The sequence below is a fragment of the Trichechus manatus genome, unplaced genomic scaffold (assembly GCF_000243295.1).
Source record: "Trichechus manatus latirostris isolate Lorelei unplaced genomic scaffold, TriManLat1.0 scaffold00236, whole genome shotgun sequence".
Taxonomy (NCBI): domain Eukaryota; kingdom Metazoa; phylum Chordata; class Mammalia; order Sirenia; family Trichechidae; genus Trichechus; species Trichechus manatus.
Window position 1 is genome coordinate 1,450,454 of NW_004444172.1, and position 6,000 is coordinate 1,456,453.

Consider the following 6,000-nt stretch of genomic DNA (forward strand, 5'->3'; position numbering starts at 1 on the left):
GAGAGGTATCCTGATTTAATCATTTGTTCTATCTAGGGCTTCAAATCAGTTCATTCTGGTTCAACCCCCTGCTGAGAATTTGCTTTCCAAGCAAAATATACTGAACAAGAATCTACATTTTGAGAAGATCCCCAGGTGATTCTTATGTATACATAAGCTCTTAACCACTATGCCATCAGGATTTCCTATATCTGGGGTGGAAGTGCAAATTCTTAGCAGGGAGTCGAACCGAATGAACCATTTAGAAACCGTGATACTACCATCTCCTAAAAGAGTATGCTATATACACAGAAGTTTTAAGTTTTTAGGCAGACAAACCTATTTATATGTTATTTTCTAAATGTGGAAATTAACACAATAACAAATCTTTTTTAGCTACATCCTAATAGAGTTTACCCTAACCCTAAATTTTATAAGAAAAATAAACTGTAAACTCTATTAGGATGTAACTTTATAAAATCATGACATTAATCTGTTGTATGACCTTAGGCAAGTATCTGAGTAGATATTTGCCCAAATAGCTAATCATTTGTCATGATATTGATTGAATAAGCCATTCTTTTCTTATTAATTTGGAGCCCTGGTGGTGAAGTGGTCAAGAGCTCCGCTGCTAACCAAAAGGTCGGGAGTTCAAATCCACCAGCCACTCCTTGAAAACCCTACAGGGCAGTTCTACTCTGTCCTATAGGGTCTCTATGAGTCAGAATCGACTTGAAGTCAATGTTTTTTTGTTTTTGTTTTTTGTGCCCCCCCCCAGATATACTGAATCAGAATCTACATTTTAATTAGATCCTCAGGTGATTGTTATATATACATAATCACCTGGAGATGTTGTTAAAATGTGGATTCTGCTTCAGTATATTTTTCTTGAAAAGGCAAATTCTCAGCAGGGGGTTAAACCAGACTGAATGGATTTGAAACCCTAGCTAGAACAAATATACAAGGTTACTATGAGTCAGAATCGACTCAATGGCAATGTTTTTTTTCCCCTTATTAATTTTCAGTTAAGTAAAATTTAAAACTATTTTTTGATTGACTAAAATAATTCAATAAAACCAACCAGCTTCTGTCTATAATACAATTCTTGACATCTTAGATACCTAGATAGGCACATGGCATTTTTAAAATATTATTTTTGAAAAAAAATATATATACACGTACACATATGTATGTATGTATATATATAAGTATATTTCCAGAAAATAAATAATGTGTATGTATGCTGATTTATAACATTTAATATACAGAAAATTATGAAAAAAATATGTATATATCACTCACTAGAGATAACTGTTCATTAAGATTAGATCTAATTACTTGGTCTTTTTTCCCATATTTTCTTATACTTGGCATCACAGAGCATATGAAAATTTACTGCATATGATTATCATCTACCACCAGCAATATATCAGAGTTTAACATACTATTTAATATTCTTCCCTAAACTTGCATTTTAATATATGTATAAGCAGTCCATATTTTGACATTATGTGATTTTTTTCCTAATTAGTAGAATAATAATGCTATGATGAATTTTCTTATTCTTTGATAAGATGACCCTGAATTTTTTAGAGTAAAATCCTAAAAATTATAAATGTTAAATAAAAGGATATGACTACTTTAAAACTGTTACTGCTCAATTATCTTTTTCTGAAAATACTCCTTGAAACAGTTGCTTGTCTTTACATATTATCTCCAATTTATCTCCTCTGATTTCTCTTGAATCATTCCAGAAGCCTTTTACCCGCACACTATTCACCTCACTTCCATCAACTATCTTATTATCTGACATTCTGCATTTACAACAGTAGAAAAAAATCTACTATCTGACTGTTTGACTCATTAATGACATAGGTAATGAAACTTTTCATGACCAGTGGGACACACAGTGTCCACCTGCATTTTCCACCTGTCTGGACCAGAGGGATACATGTGTCCTACATAATATTTTGTGATCTGATGTGGTCATCCTCCATTTTTGCATAATGTCAATTTTCACATAACAACCTGGTCTTTGGAACCTAACCGTGTCGATAAGTGAGGAGTGGATGCAGTGAAATAAACTGATGGTTAATTTTCCATTATCATGTTATTTGACCTGTCAGCAATACTTGCAACAGTTACTTATTCCTTGATTAACTTTATTCACTTGCATTCCCACACTCTCCTGGGGTTTCCTCCTACTCCTCCAGATGTTTCTTCTCAGTCTTCATTGCTGGCTCCTCCTTACCGCCTTCACCTCTAAATGTTAGGGAACAACTGGCTCAATTATTTGGCCTTTCTTTTAAAATTAAAAAACCTCCCTTTCCTTGGAAATTTAATCAAGCCTTTAACCTTTAAAAAGAACTAAAAGCCAAAAACCCCCAACAAAAGGCCCCAAACCAAAAAAAACCCTTGAACCCCAACCGCAAAAACCCAAGTGAAAACCTTAACTGGGGGGGAAACAAACAACCCAAAATTTAAGGGAAAAATGAAGTTCCGAAAACCTGGCCCCCCCAACCCAAAACCGCCGCCCTCCCAATCCAACCAACCCAAGAAAAGGCAAACCAGACCGGTAAAAGTAAAATCCCTAAAAAGAAAACTTAATCCACCTCCTCAACAAACCAAATCCAAACCGGTAAGAAAAACGAATGAAAACAACCTCAAAAAAACCTCAACCAAGAAATTTTTTCTTTTTAAACAAAAAACACCCCGCCTTGGGGGCCTAACCAACAACCTTTCCAAACCAAAAAAACTCAAAAACAGGGTCCCCGGTCCCCATCCTTTCCCACTACAGATGATTTTTAACACAATAGCCATAGTGATGCTTTTAAAGAGTTTGAATTCGGTGATTTTCCCCCTCTGCACAGAATCCTGCAAAGCTTGCCCATTTCACCCAGAGTAATATCCAAAGTCCTTTACAATGGCCTGTAAAGTTCAACGTGATCTATCTCTATTCGGTTTCTGCTCTCATCTAACTTAACCTTCCTCCCTCACCCATCCTTCCACGCACACTGGCCAGCCAGCCTTAGGTATTTGCATCTGCTTCCTCTATGTGGAGTGATCTTTCCGCACATATCTCCATGGCTTACTCCTTCAGTCCCTGACGCTTCATGGTGGTGAAGGTGAAAACACTGCAATCTGATTGTCTGAGTCCAAATTCTGGATCTGCCATTTTGTGCTATGAGAACTTGTTCCAGACACACGTCTCTGTGTCTTGTTTTCGCCATCTTTAAAACAGAAATAGTAACTGCCTCAAATGCTATTTTGAGGATTAAATGAGTTAGTGTAAAGAAGTAGAATAGTGTCAGTATGTTATAAATGCTATAATACACATTATTTACTACAAATCCTATCTCCCCTAACTTATTTTTTTCCTTCATATCATTTATCACTGTAAAATATTTTTACTTGGTTAGGTTTTTGTTCTCTCTCTATTGTTATTATGTGGGCAAGGGTTTTGGTCTCTGTTTTACTGCTTTGTTTGTAGTGCATGACACAAACTAGAGTCTCAATAAATAATTGTTGAACAATAAATTAACCTCTCACAAAGTTTTTGGGAATGTGACACCCACCAATGCTGTAAGAGCATCCATTTTTTCTGTACTAATGAGGAAAAATATATCTATATATAATTTTTATTTTGCCAAGCTGATTATTTAGAAATGGCATGTTTCCTTTTTTATGTGTATTTCCATGATCATTAATATTGTTGATATTTTCTATGTTTATCATTCATCCACAATTCTTCTGTTTTGAATTGTTCATGCTTTTTGGTATCTTTTCACTCATTTATTTCAGTTTTATTTATTGATTCATAAGGCTAATTTATTGTAAAAGATCTCAAAATGCTGTAATACATTGCAAATAATCTTGGCATTTTAATATAGTCTCATAATTTTATTGATTGTGCTTTTCAACAAGTAGACTTTTATTTTTTTAAATGAATGTAAATACATTATTAAGCTGTTTTTTCTTACTTCAAAAAAGACTTTATTCCAACTTTCTCCACCGTGAACATTATATCAATGTTCTGGTGGAATGTTTTATTTATTTGTTTGTTTATTTATTTATATTTAACTCTTTGATCAATCTGTAATTTATTTTAGTGTATAGAATAAATCAAGGATTCCATAATGTTATCTTAAATTTTCCCTGTATGATTGATTGATTGTCAAAGCCTTGTTTAGTGATTAACACATTTATTTCCCATTTATTCTAAATATTGAGTACCTACCCTATGAGGCAGTTGCTATGAATCAGAATCGACTCTACGGCAACGGTTACCATGTGCCAAACACTATAAGACGTGCCTGAGACACAATAGTACACAAATACAGCTAGGGTCCCTGCTATGATGGCATACAGTCTTCTGGAGGAGGGAGATATTAATGCACGGTGAGGTAAACAGACCTCCTCAAACTGTGGTCGATTATGAAGAAAAATTTTGCAGTTCTGTGAGAACATACAACAGGAAAACATTGCCTAAAATGGAGGCTAGTGTCCTTCCATTGAGATATGAAGATAAATAGCAGTTAACAAGGCAATAATGAAATTATTTCAAGTACTTCTACTGATGTGAGTTTTCTTCTCTGATTTCTATTATGTTTCACTAACGGAGTTTTTTTTTTTTTCCTGTTTGAACCACACTGCTAAGATTATTTCAGACATAAAAATGTCTTAATATCATTCATTGCATTTTCTCATTTTATATTCAAGTTTCTCTCAAGGGTGATAGAAAATTTGGTAATGGATAGTAGTATGGTTGTGCAACATGATGAATGTAATTAATGTCACTGAATTGTACATGTAAAAAAAATTGTACTTGAAATACCAAATGGTTTTGTCATATATACACTTACCACAATAAAAAAATATTAAAACAAATTATAGTAAGAATTGCCTATTATTTTCCCAAATTAATTTCAAAACCTATCATGATTATTATATATTATAATGATAAATAATTATAAAATATAAATTTTATATGTATAATTATAGAATTCTCCCATTATTTTCCAAAAGAAATGCCCCACTGGTAATTTATTATGCTTTTATAATTATATCATATTTATGTTAACTTGAGGATAGAATTAACATCTTTATAATAACAGATATATTCCTCTGTGAAATGTACTATGCTTTTCCATCATTTATGAGTTTTTAAATGTTCCTCAGTAAACTTTCCAAGTGTGTTTATATCAGTCTTATAATTTCCTATGAAAATTCTCAGCTCGTTTTTGTTCTTTGTTCTAGCCAATAGTATTCCTGTGACTGACGGTGATGCATGGTTAAGCCACTGTATTTTTGGCATATGTATTTTGTAACTGGCCACATTAATACAATTTTATTAATTGTAATAATTTTATATTGGCTAATCTTGGATCTTTTAGGTAAACCATCATATCATCCAGAAAAGATGAGAAATGTGTCTTTTTTCCAGAAAATGATCGTCCTTTTGTCTGAAAATGCATGCACATATTGAAAATAAAGCTATCTTTGCTAGAGGGAAACAGTGTGTGTGTGTGTGTGTGTGTGTGTGTGTGTGTGTAATGTGACAGATGCTGTATTAAGTGCTTTTCCTTGTCATTTGGCAATTATAACAACCCCTGATTGCAAGTTCTAATATTAAATCTATAATTTGTTTTTCTTTTTTTCTATTTGCAAATGAGGAAAATAAGTTTCAAAAAAGGAATGAATAGATGCTCAATGTCACAAAATTTTGTAGGTTAGAGGTAGAGAATATGTCAATGTCTTAACCATTCATTTGTCAGACTTGTGGGTAATACTTTTCGAATTATTGCAGAGTATAGACCATCACCCCCATCCAAACATTACAAACATGAATTATGCCGTCTTTCATTGCTAGTATTCACATTTCACATTTAGTATCTACATCCTATCTCTATGTGAGCAGGCCTTTAATTTAACTGCTGATTATTTTGAATGTCTTTGTTCAGGGTTTTATTAAACATCCTTTAGTCAGCCTTAGTGCATTCTAGCATAGTCTTCTAGTCATAG